Source organism: Cryptomeria japonica, chromosome 7, assembly GCF_030272615.1.
Source record: "Cryptomeria japonica chromosome 7, Sugi_1.0, whole genome shotgun sequence".
In the NCBI taxonomy this organism is placed as follows: domain Eukaryota; kingdom Viridiplantae; phylum Streptophyta; class Pinopsida; order Cupressales; family Cupressaceae; genus Cryptomeria; species Cryptomeria japonica.
In genome coordinates this window covers 357,808,390-357,831,241 of record NC_081411.1, presented here as the reverse complement: position 1 = coordinate 357,831,241, position 22,852 = coordinate 357,808,390, and the positions used below count along the sequence as shown (strand labels likewise).

Here is a 22,852-nt window from a genome sequence, read left to right as displayed (position 1 = left end):
ACTCAAGTGTCTGTCTGGCCCAACGAGGTCTAGGTGGAGGTGGAGAAAGAGGATCCTCAATTGCAAGTGGACCTTGCGGAAGTGTAACCCTACGAGTCGGAGTTGAAGGAGTCTCATCATCTGAATCACTAGCATCACTATCCACAATGGAGGAAGGTGGAGGAGGTATAGAGGCTAAGCTAGGAGAGCTTTCCTCAAAGTGAACACTCCTCTCAATGAACACCTCATGTGTCTCACGATCCATCAATCTATATGCCTTAACACCCTCAGGATATCCAACAAATATGCAAGGTCGACTCTGAGGTTCCAATGCCTTGTGTTTCTACCGAGGTATGCGAGCCCATGCTGGACACCCAAAGACTCTGAAATGTCTCACAATCGGTTTCCTACTAGCCCAATCCTCAAAAAGAGTAATAACTTGCAAAGCTTTGTGAGGAACCCGATTCTGGATGTGTGTGTCACAACTGATAGCCTCTCCCCAAAAGGAGGGATCAAGAGAACGTGGATGTATCATATAGCTAGCCATTTCTTTGAGAGTTCTATTCTTGCATTCTGCAACTTCGTTATGTTGTTGAGTGTATGCAACAGAATGTTGAAGATCAATCCCCTCAAATGTACAAAAATCCTCAAGTCTTTTGTTCACATATTCCCTTCCATTATATGTACGAAGAATCTTGACCACTTTCCCAAATTACTTCTCCACATGAGTCTTGAAGTCCTGAAATCTGTCAAATACTTCACTCTTATGAATGAGAAAGTAGACCCAAGTGAAGCGGGAGTAGTCATCAATGAAGGTGAGGACATAGCGGGCCTTACTAAATGAAGGTGTTGGAAATGGACCTGCTACATCGTTGTGAACAAGTTGAAGAACTTCCAAAGCTCTCCAAGCTTTCCCCTTATCAAACTTCTCCTCGGGATGCTTGCCCTTGGAACAACCTGAACATACACCCTCTGAAAATATGATTCGAAGTAGACCTGTGACCATATCTTTAGTGTTGAGCTGTTGAAGATAGCGGTAGTTGAGGTGATCAAACCGCTCATGTCATAGCTTACTTTTTGAATTTGAATGAGTAAGCAAGGCCCTAGAAGGAGAACTTGGCACAAAGTGGGAGAATGAATAAAGCCTTGAGTTGTCATTGACTTGTCCCACTGCTACCAAGGCATCATCATCAAGTTCCTTTGCCACAACTGAATCAAGTGTAAACTCAACCTTTTTCCCATTCCCATAATGAGTGATTTGGTAGATAAAGAGAAGGTTGGTAGACAAGTTAGGAACATAAAGAACATTCTCAAATGTTTCATCATCCATGTCAATTGAACCTTTCCCTTCAACCTCAACTTGTGTATCATCACCTATGTAAATGTGAGGTACCTTAGATGGCTCCAATGAAGAAAACTACTCCTTTGTAGAACCCATGTGATAAGAGGCACTCGAGTCAAGTATCCACTACTGTGAAGAACCTGTTGTAGCCACAAATGCTTGCCCTTTTCCCTTATACTGTGAGGAAGAGGAAGGAGATGAATCCTTCTTTGTGTAGGCGGATGGCAAGTTGATGTTGTTTTTCCTAAGAAGATTTGTCAACTCATCAACTTGCTTAGTGTGGCATCGATGCTCATCATGACCATACTTCTTGCAATATGCACAAGTTGGTTTATCCTTCTTAGTTGGAGTCCCCTTCTTCAAAGAGGATATAAAATTGCCTTGTGATGGAGAGGATGATTGCCCTTTTTCCTTTTGTGGCTTTGACTTAGATTGTTTCTTCTTCTTGTTGGAATCTTTGCCTTGACTCCCTTGACTCCCTTGATTAGCCACCAAAGCCTTGGACTTTGAAGACTTGAGAAGCCCCATGTTCAACAACTTAGATTGTTCCATTATCAACATTTTTGTGAAAGCATCAAATGAAGGCATAATGTAGGAACTCCCCACTGTCAAACGATGAGTTTGGAAGCTAGACACAAATGATGCATATTCTGGTGCAAGCTTGTCCAACAAGTTGAATATCAACTGAGCATCTTTTTTGTCAATTCCACAATCTTTAAGCTTTGCTCTTAGCTCATTTGCTTTGGTGACATAATCTTGGATTGTATCAAAACTCTTGGGATCCAAATTGGTGTGCTCATTGTCAATCTTGTAACCTCTGATTTCATCAACTTGACCATACAATTTATGATACATATCCCAAACCTCTTTGATTGTAGTACACTTCTTAATGTGGAAAATGAGGTCATGTGATACATACTTACGCAAAATTCCAAAAGCCATGCAATTCTTAGTGAGCCATTCTCACTGAGCATTAGGATCGAGTGGTGTTGCTATTGTTCCATCTATGTAATGCATGAAACCTTTTTCCATTAATTTGCTCCATACTTTAATTTTTCATGATGCATAATTATGTGGAGTTAAAGGTGGAAATTTATGATGACTCATTGCAACAAAAATGAAAGAGCACAAGGAAAGAGAGGCACAATCACACAAGACACCCCCCAAATTCACTCAATCAAAGAAACCCCCCCCCCCCCCGCCCCCCGCCCCCCCGAAAAAAATAAATAATGAAGTACAATATTCACTCAAAATCTCTAAAAACTGAGCATAGATTATGAAATTAGACGAAAAAATATGCACTTTCAAAAAAAACGACACCTGAAAAGGAGGTCGTATGAACTCAAATGAAGCCTTTGAAGTTGCAAAATTGAGGATTGGACAGGTACAGCTGAGAGAATCCGAAAATTCCGAAAAACCTGTGCACCAAAATCAGAAAATAACCACCACTGCGGAGAGCACGAAAAATTAGCCCAAATCAAAAAAATTGCACCCAAAAAGGAGCAAAATTGAGCAAGTTATGAGCCTTCAAAGTTGACTCAAAAATCCAAACTGCTCAATAGAAAGGGGTCTAAATTTTTTTCAAAAAATGTTGACTGGGCACTGACTGGGCGCTGACTATGCAAAAAATGTCAGGTGGCGCTGACTGGGCACCTACGGGTGACATGGCAGGTGACTGGACCTGTTGATGACATGGCAGGCGGCTTGGTTGGGTCGAGTTGCCTGAGTAGCAGGCAGAAGAGGGCCCAGCACTTAGGTGGCAGCGATCGGCGTTGTGGTGGTGGTCGTCAAAGAGTCGGCAGGTCGGCGGCAAGCATCGGGACCAAAGGGCCGGCAAGAAGCGTCGGCGGCGGGGAGGCGACTAACTGCTATCGACGGTAAATCACGAACACCTGCGCACTGCAGAAAAGTACGGCAAGACAGGGGGGTCTACGGACCCCCAAACAAAATGTTTTTCTTTTTTTTTTCTTCAAAAAATAAAACCCCTTTTTCTCTCTTTTTTTTTTCAAAACTGAAAAAAAAAAAAAAAAATTAGATCCAAAAATTTTGTACCGTACCCCTCGAATTGGACAAAAAATTCCTCCAACACCCAAAAAACGATTTTCGCCAAAATAGGTAGAGTTTATACTCTATTTTTATGGAAACGACCTCCCGGACGCAATGGTGAGGTCGAAAATGCTCTAAGATGCCTCCAAAAAGCATAGTTCCTCAGATCCAAAAATAGAAGCCTTCCAAGATATCTTCAAAAACCAATCAATGAAGCCCCAATGGCTCTGATACCATTTGAGATTTTGCCAAGATCAAGGGCACAATGAAAAGTATAAAAGAGACAAAAGAATGACAAGAACAAATTGTATTCTCATCAATATGAAAATGATCAACTGGATTAACCAATACAATGAATATGGGTCTTCTTATATAGGCAAGGCCAAATGGATATACGAGCACACAATCATGACATGTGGCTCAATGAGAAACAGGGGTAGGTAGGAGAAAAAATATAATATTCCACAAGAGGTGGATGACCCACCGAATGTGGAGTGTAATAGCAAAATAAGACCACAAAAGGTGGAATTTATCCTACAAGCTATATCCCTATGTGCACACTTCCCTAAATGTCTCATATACAAACTATGAAGAAATGCATTATCCTAAGTTAACTTAAGTGTAATAATATTTATTTACACCAACAATTTTAAATAGAAAGTTATTGCATAACTTGAATCCATCAATGTAAACCAAAATATAATTATAAGAGAAGAGGCCAAACTACGAAAATGTTGGAAAAGAGTTGACTTTAACAAGCATTTTAAAAACAAGCTTAATGAACTTCACACCAAATTACATTTTTACATGGCACAAATTGTCAAGAGGCTCGCCAAAAGGGAGTGTGTGAGTAGAGAAACTAACTCCAACTCTACAATTTTTTTATTCTCTACTACACCAAAATGGTGTACAATGGGTTGGAACATAATGGACCACTGAGAGGGGCTAAATCAATGGTGATCAATAAAAAACTTTTACCTTCTAAAGGATTTAAGCAACAATCACTTTGATCACAAAACCATTAGAAAGGACACTAACACATGAGCACACTCACACAAGAGAGCACATCACATAACACAAGTGTATACAAGGAAAACCCACGGTAGGAAAAACCTCAGTGAGAAATGCTATTAGAGTCTACTGCTCCTATCCAGCCTCAAAGGTAAAACTGATTACAACATTTAGGGCACCAACCCAAGGAGCACCAACCCCTAACTTTGAGCACCCACTCAGAGATTACAATGAAGATATATTCAAATACATATAAAGTACCTTGTTACAAATGATATTATGTAACACCTTACTGATTTCCTCTTATCTTTCTTCTCTTTGCTCTCTGCTCTTTGTTCTTCTCTTCTTTCCTTCTGTTGCACTCTGATCATTGCTGCTCTTTATGTGTTTTCTCTTTGTTCTTCTTTCTGTGTTTTCACCCTACAAGCACAACACATCTCTCTATTCTCTTGTCTTGTTATCTGTACTCTGCTCTCAGTTCAACACTATTCTCTATTTTTGGCTCTCTATGTGCTTCTGCAACTTCTGTTGATGGTGGTTACCTCCTTCCTTGTTCAGCACTACTCTCTATATCATTTGACCTCGTTGTCATGGCACACGATCTGTACAATTTCCAATACAACATACAGATCGTTCATTCAGTTGGTCCAGTTGGCAATCCAAGTTCCCAGACACACAAGTAGCCAGCATGTAATCCTTTCTGACTTTTAATGTGGATCGTTGATCTATTGGATTCAACTGGGAAGCCTTGATCTCAATAGTCATTGTGGTGGTTCCACGCGCCACCTCAACAACCACCTCAGCCATATACACATTCACGCTTTGTCTCGAGAGCACACATACATTCCTGCCAAGAGCTGAAGTTCAAAGGTACATCTGATAGATCAGGCATATTTGATCTTCCAAATTTGCTCCAAAGATTTTCTCCCCATCATCATTAAATGCAATAGCTTCCTTCTTCAGACCAAGCACCAAGTTTAGATTACTATCTTTAGTAATATTTACTTGTTTTTGTTTGCTTTGCTACAGCTCAACCACCATTGTCAAATCTTATCAGGATGCTTCTTCATTTGGTCATCTCTGTATCTGCAAGATCAACTGCCTCACCTACAGCTATCCAATCTCATATCCTGTCCATAAGATATGATTGATCATCTTGAGTCATGCACCTGTCTGCTACTGGATCGCCATTAATGAAATCTCCAACTACTTGACCTGTTTGAAACAATCAGTAGCTTCACCAAACCGTCAGCACCTTGCTTAGCAACCCTGCATTTTTGTTTGACGACTTGGAGCACACATGTCATCATTATCGTCGTCCAAGTTGCTCTATCAATCTTAATTAGCATCCTTTTGGACCTCTGATTCGCTCAATACAGGCCAGGTCGTTGGGTCAGACTTGGTCAAAGCATATGTGAACTATCGAGCTCTCTGCAAGCAAATTGGGTTAACAACAAGCACTTATGTCGATCCATTCTCTCTCAGATATCTCTTTCCTCATGTTCATCAACATAGTTATCCCAGTGTCGGTTTCTCAAAGCTCCATCAGTATAGTTATAAATATCAAATTAACATTTTGCACTTACTCCACCTTTATAACCTATCCCAATGATCATACGATGTCTTTGGTTTCTTTTGTCAACATGAGTTATTTCGCAAGAAAACTTGACTTCAATTTCTCTTATCGGCATAAGTTATCTCGAAGCACAATTTCCATGTTGACTGACCATATCAGCATAGGTTACCCCGATCTGATAGACTTCAAGCAAAATGAACACTCATCGGGATGACCACAACTATTGGCATAGGAAAAATGTGCTAGGGTGACAGAATAAGTTATTCTAATGAAACACAATCAACTTACCCTTTATCGACACAACTATCCCAAAAGCTCAACTCCGTGGTGACAAACTTCATCGACGTAGGCTACTCAGAACTGATGAACTTCACGCCAAACCACCACTTATTAGAATAATAATAACTATCGGGTAGGGAAAACTTGTCAAAACGATAAAACAAGCTACTTCAATGACATACTGTCTGCTCACCCTTCATCGACATGGCTATCCCGAAACTCAAACTCCATAGTGACAAGCTACATCGGCATAGGTATTACGAAGTCGCAACTCATCGGAACAGCTATCACTATCGGATTAGCTTTTGGATACTATACCATCAAAACAACCTATCCCGATGACCAAACATGAACCAACATCGGTGTAGCTACTCTGAAATTGAACTCCAAAGACCTCAATATCAGCATATGTTATTCCAATGATCAAACTCTGCAATGATAAACTGCATCGGCATAGATTATACCAATGAGAACCTCCATCAGATTAGTTTACTCTATCTGTGTTACACAAAATTGCTATACCGTCTTTGTCGATTATTCCGATAGGTACTCCAAGTTACTGTTTCGACCGAGCTATACTGATATAGTGATATTGGAACAGTTTGTTCTATCGGTACAACACAACATCGTTATGTCGCTCTTGTCAACTAACCCAATAAGTGGCTCTTACATGGAGATCGATATTGCTATTTCGATATGACCAAACACAAAGGAACACAACACGAACCGACATCGGTATGACTTATGCCGATAGCAATTTCTTCCATGCAATTTGGTATCGATATAGTTATCCCGATAAGATCACTTCACCTGTACACCACTTAATCGACAGAGTTATCTCGATATAACTATTTCACCTGCACAACATTTGATCGATGGAGTTACCCTGATATTGCTTGTGATACATATTTATCAGATACTGAAATCGGTATAACATAAAGAGATCTTGTTGATATACATGAATACCAGGACATCCAGCATGAACTTCATAAACACATCATATGGCATTGTGCGAATCTACAACACCAACTTGATTTGTGTGACCTCTTCAAGTCACTCCAACATATGACATCAATCAACCTAATCATTGTCATCAACCTGGTCACAACAATAGGAACTACAACTTCATCAGCTTTGCACAAACACATGTTGACATCAATGACAACTTCAATGCCAACACGATTAACGACAATAAAGAAAATGAATGGTCATCTTGCATATTTAAAATGTATTATGAATCATTTCTTATCAAAAACAAGTAGTGCAATTCATATAAGAAACACCTTCAACATAGTTAATTTTATTGCAATTGAAGGATAATATACTTCTCAAAATCTTACAATGAATACCACAAAGATTTTTTTTAAAATAAGTGTCAGATAAGTTTTTAAATGTGATCGGCGACGCTAACATCACACACCTTTGGACTCCACATGAAACACTTTTCACCCAGACCTATGAACCAGTGGAAGTGTCTATCTAGGCAGATAAAACTCACTTTATACAAGTGGCACATATTCCGATGTCCCTTTTTGCCCTTGTATAAAGTGAGTTTATCTACCTGGATAGCCACTACCTGAACCAGTGAGGTCACAAACAAGGGACCTCATCCCCATATAACAATGTTAAGGCTCAAACCTGCAAACACATCAGATTAGCAAAGACAAAATTTTGCAATTACAATTGCCCAACGAGGGTTTGAACCTCAAGGGTCACAACAACACAACTTAACCAGCACGATATGGGAAGAACCCAATACCACAAAGATTTTAACATGCAACAGAAAAGTGAATAATCTTAATCTTCCTATATTGCATCTCACAAACAATTCCATAGGCAAGATTGAATGATTCAATCATTCAATTACAAAATGTTTCAAAGAGAAATTATTTACTCAACCCTTCAATACTATCATTCAAATATTCTCTATTTCTATTTTCTTTTTAATGAGCTATACAACTCCAACCCTACAATCAAAATTATGAAAGCCAAAAATTCCCTGAGTTAAAGGATAATCCTCATATATATGCTTTTCTTTTTAACTAACTACTAAGATGTCTAATTTATAACTTACTACAAAATATTTAAAATCATCTTTATCTATAGTAAAATATTAAGAAAGTCACATTTAAGTCGTATGAAAATGACTTGATTTAAAAATTATGAAATAGAATGCCACTGAAAAGTCTTGAAGTTTCTTTTGCTGGCATATTTTCCTTCATAGCTTTTTCTTTATTCAAGGATGAAGAGACGCCTTTGCTATTTATGTATTTCTTCATTATAGATGTCAAAGATTTTGTTTTTTGAACCAAGTATTGGACAAACATTGCTTCCAAACTGACATAAACCCCAATTTGCTTTATTTTAGTTTCCACAATTCACGTTGTTTTCTTGATTAAGCGGTTCTTTAGAAACAAGGTCCTTGAAATCCTATTTAGTTACCTAGCATCTTACAAAGTCGAATTATTCTCTTTAAATATAAAATTCCACTTCAATTTCTTTAGAGAGTTTCTTCAATTCATTTATAGTTTGTCTAATACCTATAAGTTTCCACTCAATGCTTCTTATACAGGTTATAGTGTTATATTCCTCAAGTTTAAACAAAATATTTTCATTCAGTAGTGTATTTGTATCTAATCTTTGACATATCTTATACATCAGTTTCTTCTTTTCTAATCAATTGGAGCTCATTTTCCAGTTCTTTATTTTTCTCTTCTATTTGTTTATACAACATTGTTTCTTTTTCAATACAAAAGAGTCCATCTACTATCATTTGTTTAAATCAAGGCTTAGAGGCCTTACCCCTAATGCTTGATATCTACTTAAATTTTTCATTGCATCTTTATCAACACCTTGTATATTTGTATCACTTGCAACTAAGGGGCTATCTACTAATTGTGTTGAAACATATAGAATAGTTTTGACATAAGATGTTAGCATTTGAACTTGTTTTTTAAGTTGCTCTCTAGCTATAGCTTTCTCTTTCTTCGTACTATGTATGAATTTAGCAATTGAAACTTGAAAATTATCAATCTCTCCTTTATGAATTGAAGGGCTAATATGAACGCTAAAAAGTTGATAGTCATCTTCTGTAATATCTTCTTTATTGTCATCATCAATAAGCTTGGTTATTTCCTAATATTGATTATCCAAAAAATCAGTCATCAATCTTAAAGTAATTTGTGTTTTTATGGGTTTGGGACTAGTCTCATGTGACAATTTAGCTACCACGTCATAATCAATTTCGATGGTGGCTTTATACTTCCTATTATTACAAACTACTTTCAAACATTGAGAAGAGGATGGGACTTTGAATGGGATTAAAGTGAAAGCAGAAGCAATATGAGGTAAAATGGTTTTTGCTAATGAGGTTTCAAAATTATCATAAGGTGATGCGGGAGGAAATAATGAAACATTGTTTGTATTTGCATGAAGTGGAGACGATGAAGATGGTATCATTTGACATGAGGATAGATTTTCTTGGAGAAGATCAATGGTTTATTGTTGAATCACTTCATGTACACTCTTATCCACCTAAGGCTTCTCTATCTATAATTGAGGTTTGATTTTAGGATTCTCTTGAGCACAAGCACTTTTGAACTTTACCTCTTTATGAGGTTCTTCACCATTTCCCTTGAAGATGGGAAAATCTAAAGTCTAATGGTTAGCACATAAACCAAGATAAAACATAAGTAAATGCATTCAAATGCACAAATCAACCATTATACTTTAGTTGTTCATTTCTTCCTCCAATTGAGCTTGATGAAGTAGAAGCGCCCTTGTTGCTCTACTTGATTTACTCATTTGATGGTGGATTGTGGATTGCTCTCCACTACACAACGAGGTCGGTTGGATTGGGTTTGGATTGGATTTGAATGATGATGATGGATGAGAGAGATTTGGCTTAGATGAGAGAACATTTAAGCATTATGATGATATGATGAAGGATTTTGATTCTCAAATGGACAACATAAGATTGGATGAAAAGTAGATTTTCATGATTTGTGAGGAAATGAGACTCCAATTTATAAATTGGAGAAGGCCAAAATGAAGGGCCAAGATTGACTTTGGAATGAAGGATTGAGATCGATTTGAGAGAGAGCACATGGATTGAGAGGACAAGGTGTGGGATTTAAGAGATATGTCATAAAGGCATTACTTGTCTCCACACCTCTCAAAGCTCATTGGGAAGGGCTCCCAAATGCATTGGGAAGATAAAAAGAAATTAAAAATTCTTTGGAAAAAGGGGAGAGGAATTAAAAATTCCAAAATAAAAGAATGTGTGGGAAGACTAAATGAATAAAAGAATTAAAAATCCATTGGGAAGAGGATGCATGGGGAGATTCAAAGAATTTGAATTTCCTTGAAATGATCAAAGTTGACCCATCCCTAAGGTGATTAGGGATGTGCAAATGATTAAGGAGATTGATTAGGTGGCTTAATAAGTGATTAGAATGCAAGTGGGAAAGTTAGGAGGATGTGACATGAGGAGAGAGAATGAGTGGAGGAATATAAAATTGAAGAATAATGATAATCAAACTTCTAGAAGAATTATTTAAGTTAAGTGAGGATTAGAAGAAGTGATTTGTGGGAATCACATGATTTAAGTTAATTGATTAGAATTAATTAAATAAGAGGAATTTAGAAGAATTAATGATTGAGATGACCTTAGAAAAATGTTCAATAATTAATTTTGATAAATTAACTATAGTAGTATAGTGATAAAATTAATTAAATTTGATTTAATTAATTTTAAGAGGAATGAGGATAAACATAATTAAATTAATTAATTATGTAGAAAGGCTTAAATTAATTAAATATTTAATTTAATTAATTTTAGACGTCTACATTTTGCCCCTCTTTGATATAGCGTCATGAACTAATGTTATATCAAATAAGGAAGGATGACGAGGTAGTGGTATGCCCCCTCGAGAGGACATGCGGGTTCTAAGAACACAGGTGTGCTCTCGAAATGGATAGGACTAGATAATGAAAAGATGAAGATGATGAAGGGGGGGTGAATGAATAAATTGGAGTCTCCAAGATAAATGGGTGAAATGGGATGAATGAATGAAATGGAGTGGATGAGATTTCTTGTTGTGTAGAAGTGGAAAGCAAACCTAGTTTTGATATTACCACAGATTATCCACACCACTGATTATAGGAATCAGGATGTTGTGAATATCTGAGGTGTGGACTTGACTCTCAAACAATAGGTATCTCTATGTACACAGGTTCACAAACATCGATGATGATGTAAATGGGAGACTATAGGATCATACAAGAGAAACCATCAAACACGCCATACCATAGAAACAATGCCCCATTACACACCAACCAAGACATGCCAAGATATAGGATAATCAGGGCAGCCTTGAACAGGTACAGTCATGGGACACAAGATAAAAAAATCAAAGCGAAAAGCTCAATCATGCAAACAACTTGCACATGGCCAACTGACATCTCTTACCAAGAGTGGGACATGGATTTGGTTAGGTTGTCAGACATGGGAAGGATACATCCCGATGGGCAGGAAGATGGATTTGGATAAACTACCGGACATGGGAAGGATGCGTCCCGATGGGCAGGGTACAGATAGATTGATAAATGCAAGAGACAAGATGGTGTGCGAGATCTCTAAGTGAGAGGATTTTCGCTAGGATTTTATTAGCACAATATGGATGGGTGTTTGGATTCCATGTGAGTCAATATAAGCTCAGATAGATGGGAAAAGCTTAGTGTGATGGGCGTCGTAAATGGATTGGATAAAATGGGAGGGTGATAAATGATTGAATAGGATTGGATATGATGGGATTGGTTTGTGGATATAGGATAAATGGAGGGAGACCAATGACAAGGGAGAACCAAGGCTTGGTAAGAGGATGGATGGATGGGGAGATTGCTTGGATAGGGGGTGAAGGGATTAAGTAGATGGATCATGATAGGATATGGAGGACTAAAGGATGGAGGATAGGTGGAATGGGGATCCAAGAACTATGTTGCAAAGGAGGCAAATGTCCCAATTAAGGCTAGAAGGATGGTGAATAAAGATGTGTGAGATTGAAGGATAATGTGTGGTGGATATGAATGGCTAAGGCATTTGAGCTTGCATTTTCCCAAAGCATGCGTATGCATTATTTTTTCTCTAGCATGATCTAATGCAAGTATTGTCATTGATGTCAAATTAATTGAAAGCAGGAAGCATCTAAAATGACATCACAGAAACAATGAAAGTATCTAAAATATTTCCTAGAGTCGGGTGTTGGTTTGCAAGTTTCCTCGCAAATCAACATGATGAAGCAAAAGATTACAGTGAGCATGGTTCGTATCTATATCATTATCTGAAGGCAAAAATAGAAATCAAATGAAAACTATTAATGGAAAGACTTTATAAATAATCCGATATATTTATTACCCGATATATAATATGGAAAAACTTTATAATTATCGACAAATATATTAATATAGTGGCAAGTTTATTAAAGCGAAAAAATGTTTTGATAGCGGATGTATTAACCAAGTATTTTTTACGACACCTCATGAGCATTAATATATTGAACAATATTATCAACAGCACACTTTAAATTAATTAAAGCGGAGATAGATATGGAGCGGCAAAATTAAAAGTGAAAAATAAATCTCGACAGTAAAAATTATTAAACTTTGTGTTTTGCGGAACTGAATTAATATCGGCTGGGAGAAAATAATATCGTAAATAAATTACATACCTTATTTTTACAATACATATTATCGGGCTTCATTAAGTTCGGTGGTTTGTTTATTATGAAAAGTATTGTCTAAGGTATAGTGGCATAAGAGTTTATTAATATAAACAAAAGTGTTTGGCAAACAAATACTCCCGTAAAAAGTTTATTAATAGAATTTAACAAAAAGAAGTTATTGAAATATTGAAGGATATGACTTTTCAAACTAAAAGTCATGTTGGTTTGCAACCAGTGGAACTAGCACATCCACCTAGCACATATATATATATATATATGAATTTTTAAAAATGCTTTGAGAAGGATGTTGATATGCTGGATATATATACTGCGTATAAAACTATGGATTTTTGAAAGTATACCTCACGTAGGTGAAGTAAGAGGTGTGCAAAGAGAAACATGAACAATCAGTCCTAAAAGAGCATAAGTTTAGAATATAATAACAGATATATAGACTTAGCACATGCAGATTTGAAATGAAGAGTAAGGCAGATTTATGATCAGCTTACAGCAGATTTAAGAAAGGAATTGTGACATATTTGTTAGAAGATGTGTATGCAGATTTAAAGAGTGTTACCATTGTCCATCATCCATTGTTACAGCAACATGTTCAAGATGGAAAAATAGATTTGTGAAGAGTGAGTTAGTGCTCACAATTTCAACAGAGAGAGTTGGTGCTTCCAGTGGGTTGGTGCTCACAAAACAGAGTTCGGGGGTTGGTGCTTACAAAACAGAGTTAGGGAGTTAGTGCTTCCAGTGGGTTGGTGCTCACAAAATTGTAAAAGAACATAAATATATAGCATTCATTTTCAGTGGTTTTCTCCCGCATTGGGTTTCCACTTAAATCTTTGTGTTATTGTGTTCATATGCAAAATTATTTTTAGGGATTGATTCTATCATATAAAATATTGAATTGAAAAATTTCATTATACTGATTCACCCCCCCTCTTAGTATAACTGTGTGCTCTTCAATTGGTATCAGAGCAGGTTCCTTCGAAGATAGCCTTACAGTTTGAAGGTAGATCCTCAAAAGAGCACAATGGTAGATAACTATGCAGTTAGAAATTCAATTTTCGATGGGACAAATTATGCATTTTGGAGTATCAAGATGAAAGCCTATCTGAACGCACTTGGTTATGATGTTTGGCAATCCATGGTAGATGGATACACACCTCCATCAACTCCTCCGACTGATGCAGCAGGAAAGAAGAAAAGTGAGAATAATTCCAAAGCAGAACATGCTCTCCTATACAGCCTAGCTGATTCTGAATTTACAAAAGTCATGCATTGCAAATCAGCAAAAGAGATATGGAACAAACTGAAAAGTATCTATGAAGGGGATGAAAAGGTAAGAGAGGCCAAGCTTCAATCACTTACAATGAAATTTGAAAGTCTTAAAATGAAGAAGATGTAGATCTTGAAGAAGAGTTACATTATGCATATAAACAAAATGAAAAGCTAAAAGGAAGGGTCTCAAAATATAAGACAAAATTACAAGAATCAAGCAAGCTCATTGAAGACTTAAAAATACACTTGGAGGAAGCAAAGAAGAATGAGAAGGAAATAAGGGATCAGCTTTAAAAAAAAGAGGAAGGATGCAACAAATTAGAATTAGAAATTGTCTCCTTAAAACAAGATTTGGGGAAACTTCAAAAATTTGAAGACAGCACCAAGAAAATGGATCAACTTCTTAAGGCACAAAGACCTACGTTCATTAAATCAGGTCTAGGACATGAAGAGGATCAAACAGCAAATGCTACTAAGTCAAAAACTTTGGATGATTCATGGAAGACGGTAGAAAACAAAAGAAGGAAGAATGATGCTCAAAAATCTCATCCTCCCACAAATATGTTGAAAACATCTCACATAAAGAAATCACATGTAACTAATAATTATTATCCATTCAAAGGACATTGTTTTTCATGCTATAAGTTTGGTCATAAAGCAATTGATTGTAGAAGTCATACTAGAAATATTTCTAACTTCACTCCAAAGAAATATAATTCATTTTCTCCTCTACTGAATTATGATGTAATATGTTATAAGTGTCACAATTTTGGACACACAGCCAGATTCTACCGAACTATCTTCCCTAGTTTACCAAGAAAGGGAGATGTACCTATCAAAAGGGAGGAAACATCTAGAATGACTTGGAAGAAAAAACAACAAGAAGAGAAAGAATCCTTGTTTGTTCAAATAGCTCTTCATGCAAAGAACAAGAAGGATAGATGGTATGTAGACAGTGGATGCTCAAGGCACATGACAAGGGACAAAAACAAAATCATCTCTTTTGAACCAACAGATGAAGGATCGGTAAGATTTGGTGATAACAAAAAAAGAGAAATAAAAGGTAAAGGAACATTTAGTTTAGATTATGGAAAGACTAAAACTGAGAATGTGCTATATGTCAAAGGCTTAAAAGAAAATTTATTAAGTGTTAGCCAGCTTTGTGATCAAGGACGTAGTGTGACATTTTTGTCTAAGGGATGTGAGATTAAAAAGAATGGAAGAATCATTGCAAATGCCCATAGAACTGCAAATAATTTATATATTCTAAATGAAATAGATGAAGAAACGTGTAATTTTGTTCAAGAGGATGAAAACTGGCTATGGCACAAAAGGCTAGGCCACCTTAACTTTGACAATCTTGTCAAGATCAGCAAAAAGGAAGCAGTAAGGGATATGCCTAGAATTACAAAACCATCTAATGTCATTTGCAAACAACGCCAATTTGGGAAACAAACTCGAGTAAGTTTTAAATCCAAAGAATACTCGTCTTCAAAGCCTCTAGAGCTGATACTTACAGACTTATGCGAACCAACCAAAACAAAAAGTTTGCAAGGGGAAAGGTATTTTATGCTACTCATAGACGATTACTCCAGGATGACTCGGGTCACCTTTCTAAAAGAAAAATCTGAAGCTCTTACAAAATTTAAAGCCTTCAAAGAGTTAGTTGAAAATGAGATGGATGTCAAAATTAAGTGTCTTAGATCAAACCGAGGAGGGGAATTCACTTCAAATGAGTTTGAAGATTTTTGCACAAAACATGGAATAAGAAGACAACTTTCAGTAGCAAGAACTCCACAACAAAATGGAGTTGTTGAAAGGAAGAATAAGACAGCTCAGGAAATGGCAAGAGCTATGTTAAATGAATCAAAGATTGTAGACACTTTTTGGAAAGAAGCAGTTCACACAACAGTGTACATATTGAATAGAGCGCAAAAAAGGGTAAACAACAACAAGACACCATACGAACTATGGAAAGGAAAGGCTGCAACTGTTGATTATTTCAGAATTTTTGGCAGCACTTGCTACATTAGAAGAGATGAAGAGGACTTGGAAAAGTTTGATGCCCGGTCAAATGAAGGAATCTTTCTTGGATATTCCACCAAAAGCAAAGCTTATAAATGCTTCAATAAAAGACTTTACAAGATAGTTGAAAGTGCTAATGTGAAGATAGATGAAGGAAAACAATTTGAGAAAGCTATAGAAGATCATCCTAAGGAACAAAGTGATGAAGAAGAATTAAAAGAAGAAAGTGAAAATGAAAAACAAGAAAGTTTTGAAACTCCATCAAAAACTCCATCAAAGTTTGTTCAGAAAAATCATCCAGAAAGCTTGGTTATTGGAGAGTTGGATACAAACATTCAGACAAGGAGGAGACTAGCTACCACCACAGAACATGCTCATTTCTGTCTACTTTCTAAGATAGAACCAAAGAATTTTGATGAAGCTAGTGAAGACAAGTATTGGGTAAATGCTATGAATGAGGAGTTGGACCAAATTGAAAGAAATCACACATGGGACCTTGTTCCAAGACCCTCAAACAAAAATGTCATTGGGACCAAGTGGGTTTTTCACAATAAAATGAATGAGGATGGCAAAATTACAAGAAATAAGGCAAGGCTTGTGTGTAAGGGTTATGCACAAGTGGAGGGAGTCGATTTTGAAGAAACATTTGCCCCAGTTGCCAGATTGGAAGCTATCAGAATGTTTCTAGCTCTTGCAAGTCATAAGGGTTTCAAAGTCTATCAAATGGACGTGAAATCGACCTTTCTAAATGGCGATTTAGAAGAGGAAGTATATATTGAACAGCCCGAAGGATTTATCCTATCAGAAGAGGAAGATTATGTATGCAGATTAAAGAAGGCACTCTATGGTCTCAAACAAGCTCCTAGAGCATGGTACTCCAGATTAGACAACTACCTTCAAACACAAGGGTTTAAAAGAGGAGCAGCGGATAGTAATTTGTACTTCAGATGTGAAGGTAATCATTTGTTGATTGTAGTTGTTTATGTAGATGATATCATTTTTGGTGGTAGTAAGAATCAAATGTGTGAAGAATTTGCTTCTAACATGCAAAAAGAATTTGAGATGTCTATGCCTGGAGAACTTTCTTTCTTCTTGGGATTGCAAATTTCACAATCAGATGAAGGGATATTTCTCTCACAGACTAAGTATGTTAGAGAGATGTTGAAGAAATTCAGAATGGAGGATTGCCATCCTGCCAATACTCCTATGGTCACTGGTTGCAAACTTAGTAAAAATGATGAATCCCCTGATGCGAGTCAGACTCAATATAGATCCATGATTGGAAGTCTCTTATATGTAACAGCTACCAGGCCAGATATAATGCAAGTTGTTGGTGTAGCAGCACAGTATCAAGCATCACCAAAGGAAACACATGTACAGGCAGTTAAAAGAATCTTCAAGTATTTGAAGGGTACAATGAATTTTGGATTGTGGTACCCAAAATGTGATACACAAATGCTAATTGGGCAGGTGACAAGGATGATAGCAAAAGCACCAGTGGAGGAGCCTTTTTCCTTGACAACAACCTTGTATCCTGGTTTTGCAAAAAACGGGCTTCAATATCTCTATCTACCGCAGAGGCAGAGTACATTGCAGCAGCAGCATGTTGTACGCAAGTATTGTGGATGAAACAACCTTGCAAGATGTTAAGATTCAGTATGATCATCCTATCTCTATCTATTGTGATAATACAAGTGCAATCAGTATGTCAAAGAACCCAGTGATGCACTCCAGGACAAAACACATCCCTATCAAAATTCATTTCTTAAGAAACCGGGTTCTTGAGCAGCAAATAAAGTTGGAATATGTTCCAACAAAGGAACAGTTAGCAGATATCTTTACAAAGCCTCTTCCAAAAGAGACTTTTGAGTACTTAAGGGATAAATTGGGAGTAATATCACTCTCATCCTCTCAGTAAGCACTTCGTATCAAGCATACATTAAAAAGGGGCAGGTTACAAACAACAGAAAATCCCTTGCCATTGATGTCAAAGGGGGAGAAATTGGAGACAGGGGGAGTGTTGGTTTGAGGGGGAGCAATCTGGATTGTAAGGTTGCCATCAATGACAAAGGGGGAGATTGATGCAAGTATTGTCATTGATGTCAAATTAATTGAAAGCAGGAAGCATCTAAAATGACATCACAGAAAGAATGTAAGTATCTAAAATATATCCTAGAGTCGGGTGTTGGTTTGGAAGTTTCCTGGCAAATCAACACGATGAAGCAGAAGATTACAGTGAACATGGTTCGTATCTATATCATTATCTAAAGGCAAAAATAGAAATCAAATGAAAACTATTAATGGAAAGACTTTATAAATAATCCGATATATTTATTACCCGATATATAATATGGAAAGACTTTATAATTATCGGCAAATATATTAATATAGTGGCAAGTTTATTAAAGCGAAAAAATGCTTTGATGGCAAATGTATTAACCAAGTATTTTTTACGGCACCTCATGAGCATTAATATATTGAACAATATTATCGGCAGCACACTTTAAATTAATTAAAGCGGGGATAGATATGGAGCGGCAAAATTAAAAGTGAAAAATAAATCTCGACAGCAAAAATTATTAAACTTTGTGTTTTGCGGAACGAACTTAATACCGACTGGGAGAAAATAATATCGTAAATAAATTACATACGTTATTTTTACAATACATATTATCGGGCTTCATTAAGTTTGGTGGTTTGTTTATTACAAAAAGTATTGTCTAAGGTATAGTAGCATAAGAGTTTATTAATATAAACAAAAGTGTTTGGCAAACAAATACTCCCGTAAAAAGTTTATTAATAGAATTTAACAAAAAGAAGTTATTGAAATATTGAAGGATATGACTTTTCAAACTAAAAGTCATGTTGGTTTGCAACCGGTGGAACTAGCGCACACACACACATATATATGAATTTTTAAAAATGCTTTGAGAAGGATGTTGATATGCTGGATATATATACTGTGTATAAAACTATGGATTTTTTAAAGTATAACTCATGTAGGTGAAGTAAGAGGTGTGCAAAGAGAAACATGAACAATCAATCCTAAAAGAGCATAAGTTTAGAATATAATAGCAAATATATAGACTTAGCACATGCAGATTTGAAATGAAGAGTAAGGCAGACTTATGATCAGCTTACAGCAGATTTAAGAAAGGAATTGTGACATATTTGTATGAAGATGTGTATGCAGATTTAAAGAGTGTTACCATTGTCCATCATCCATTGTTACAGCAACATGTTCAAGATGGAAAATTAGATTTGTGAAGAGTGAGTTGGTGCTCACAATTTCAGCACAGAGAGTTGGTGCTTCCAGTGGGTTGGTGCTCACAAAACAAAGTTTGGGGGTTGGTGCTTCCAGTGGGTTGGTGCTCACAAAACAGAGTTAGGGAGTTGGTGCTTCCAGTGGGTTGGTGCTCACAAAATTGTAAAAGAACATAAATATATAGCATTCATTTTCAGTGGTTTTTTCCCGCATTGGGTTTCCACTTAAATCTTTGTGTTATTTTGTTCATATGCAAAATTATTTTTAGTGATTGATTCTATCATATAAAATATAGAATTGAAAAGTTTCATTATACTGATTCACCCCCCCTTTCAGTATAACTGTGTGCTCTTCATGATCAAGACCGAAGGTAGGAATGAGGGATGAATTTGGATAAGATGAGAGATATGAGATGGAGGATATGGATAGAATAGCCAAGACCAAAGATAGGAAAGGAGGATGGACTTGGATAGGATGTGTAGAGCGCAAGAAGGTGGGGGGACTACACATGACGTTTGTTTCAGGCATCTAGTTTCGTGGATAGTATATATGCTATAATAGACCGAGAAGGATAAGAGATGCAAGATGAATTGGGATTGACTTGTTAAATGGGCTGGAATGGGAGACATGAATAGGTGGAAGTTGGATAATTTTGAGGCATGTATGAGCTAGATGTGGATGGTTGATAGGGTGATCCATGAACTTCCATGAGCATTTTCTCATACCAAGCTTTGAATTTTGGATGTGGATTTTGGGTAGCCATGTAACCTCAAAATGTTGAGAATGGGGGGATAAGTTGGGATTGGATAGACTTGATCAAAAAAAAGTAATGAGATGATGTTCGATGAAGATGAGGACTAGGACTTAGCAACTTTAGATTGGATTGATGGATTGATTTGATTTGCTTGGATCAGGTTGAATTTGATTAGATTGGATTGGTCCTTAGGTTAGGACAAGATTGATTTGGATTAAAATGAAACCTTAGCCATTGGATTAGGACTTAATTGAGGCATGAAATTGATGATGCAAACCGCAAAGCAAGGTGACAACCAAGGTAGGTAAAATTCAGACTTTTGGATTAAGCCTTCTTCTTCTTAGGGTGGACTTGCATGCCTAAGCAAAATAAGGAAAAAGGATCCAAATGATTTAGCCTTCTTCTACTAAGGGTGGACTTGTGTGCCTAAACAAAATAGGGCAAAAGGATCCAAATGATTAAGCCTTCTTCTACTTAGGGTGGACTTGCGTGTCTAAGCAAAATAGGGCAAAAGGATCCAAATGATTAAGTCTTCTTCTACTTAGGGTGGACTTGCGTGCCTAAGCAAAATAGGGCAAAAAGATCCAAATGATTAAGCCTTCTTCTAGTAAAGGTGGACTTACGTGCCTAAGAAAAATAGAGCAAGAGAATCCAAATGATTAAACCTTCTTCTACTTAGGGTGGACTTATGTGCCTAAGAAAAATAGGGCAAAAAGATCCAAATGATTAAGCCTTCTTCTACTTAGGGTGGCCTTACGTGCCTAAGCAAGGCAAAAGGATTCAAATGATTAAGCCTCCTTCTACTTAAGGTGTACTTACGTGCCTAAGCAAAATAGGGCAAAAGGATTTAAGGTTTTGATCAACCCAAATGATTAAGCAAAGGTACTTGGGGAGATTCTTTCCTAAGCACAAAAATCCAATTGATGATTGATTAAAGATAAAGGTGTAAATCAAACCTTCACAAAGTGTTGACTTTGGGTTAGGATTGATGATTGATGAATGGTTCTTCTACTTAAGGTGTACTTACGTGCCTAAGCAAAATAGGGCAAAAGGATTTAAGGTTTTGATCAGCCCAAATGATTAAGCAAAGGTACTTGGGGGAGATTCTTTCCTAAGCACAAAAAGGCAATTGATGATTGATTAAAGATAAAGATGTAAATCAAACTTTCACAAAGTGTTGACTTTGGGTTAGGATTGATGATTGATGATTGGATTAAAGGAATATTGATTGATTAATTGAGATTTTGGAGATTTGATTAGGTTAATGTGCTAAGTCCTCAAAGGTGAGAAGAAAATGATTATGGATTGATGGAACAAAGAAGAAGGGGAAGGCTACCCGGGAATGGATTGATGATGGGATAAAGATATTGGTTGGGGATTGATGATCATTTGGATGGATGAAAATTGATCGGGGGTTTAGCTTAAACAGAGATGAAATATAGGTTTGATAGTGACAAAGTGGAGATTGATGGGTTTGGTCAAATGTTTGGTTAAATTAGGGAATGTTTTGGATGTTATCTACTCCTGGCAAGAGAAATCAAAGAATGACAAGCACATTGGTCAAGGCAACGCTCTATGACAAGCGTGAAAGTGAAGGGTGCCTAGATTAGCCCAAACAAAATTTCACTGGTTTCTGCACAAATGAAGACATGCATCAGACATACAACTTAGGTTGGAAGATGGAAACCATTCAATAGGCCTCTCGCACAAGCCATACCTCAAACAAGCGGACAAATAGAGATTCTGGTAGCACTGACTCTCCCTTACAGTACACTCGCTTCTCGAGCATGCCAGATTCTCTTACCCCGGAGATCCGAGGATCTATTACAAGGGGAATTCCTATCTCATCTTGAGTGGGTACATGAGAGATAACTTGGGGGTACAATCTGCATCCCCTGCACTATGAATGTGGGATTTTGGGTTACTAAACAAGGTTTTTAGTGTAATTTTGAGGGATCACCAATCCAAAGTGGATTCTCGAAGCAAGCCACTTTAGGCTCTAACTGAGCTTATTGATGCAAGAAAGGCCCCCACATACGTCAAATTCAGTCAGTGTCTCAGTCATTTGACCAGCATATTTATATAGCTGCTCGAAAAAACCCGCTCGAGATCGCATTGAAAGAGTCGATATCCCCTACGTGTCCCAATTCGAGATACCCTTGTGACATGATCAAATCCCCATCAAGAATACCTCACTACAAAAAGAAAAAGACAGGTGTTGTTAATCGATTTTCTCTTAAACCCAAGATCCACAAAAGCGAGGGGAGAGGATACTAAGCATAATAATCAGTCCACCCTACACACGTGCAACTACACAAGACATGGAAAACGCAAGTTCTTTTTAACCCCAAAATATGTGTTTTCTAATCTAATGCATGAAAAAAATCTACTTCAATGGAAAACTGAAAGCCTTCGACAAACGTCCTACAAAAGATGATTAATAGTTTGAGTTTTGTTTTTTTGTCTTGGACCAACGAAAAGGCTACAAAGACAAGATGATTATTACAAAGATACAAATATGAGGATTCCTTTTTATAATCACAAAATTAAATTCATCATGATTTTC

At 36.9% G+C, this 22,852-nt stretch overlaps 1 long non-coding RNA gene across 1 annotated transcript in view; it reads right to left on the bottom strand.

The window, feature by feature from the left end:
* Positions 1 to 13,832: 13,832 nt before the first annotated feature.
* LOC131072174 (uncharacterized) overlaps positions 13,833 to 22,852 on the bottom strand; it is a 32,738-nt gene continuing 23,718 nt past the window's right edge. Inside the window, exon 3 of the long non-coding RNA XR_009112668.2 lies at positions 13,833 to 14,145. This is a non-coding gene — a long non-coding RNA (uncharacterized LOC131072174). The remainder of the gene's footprint in view (positions 14,146 to 22,852) is intronic.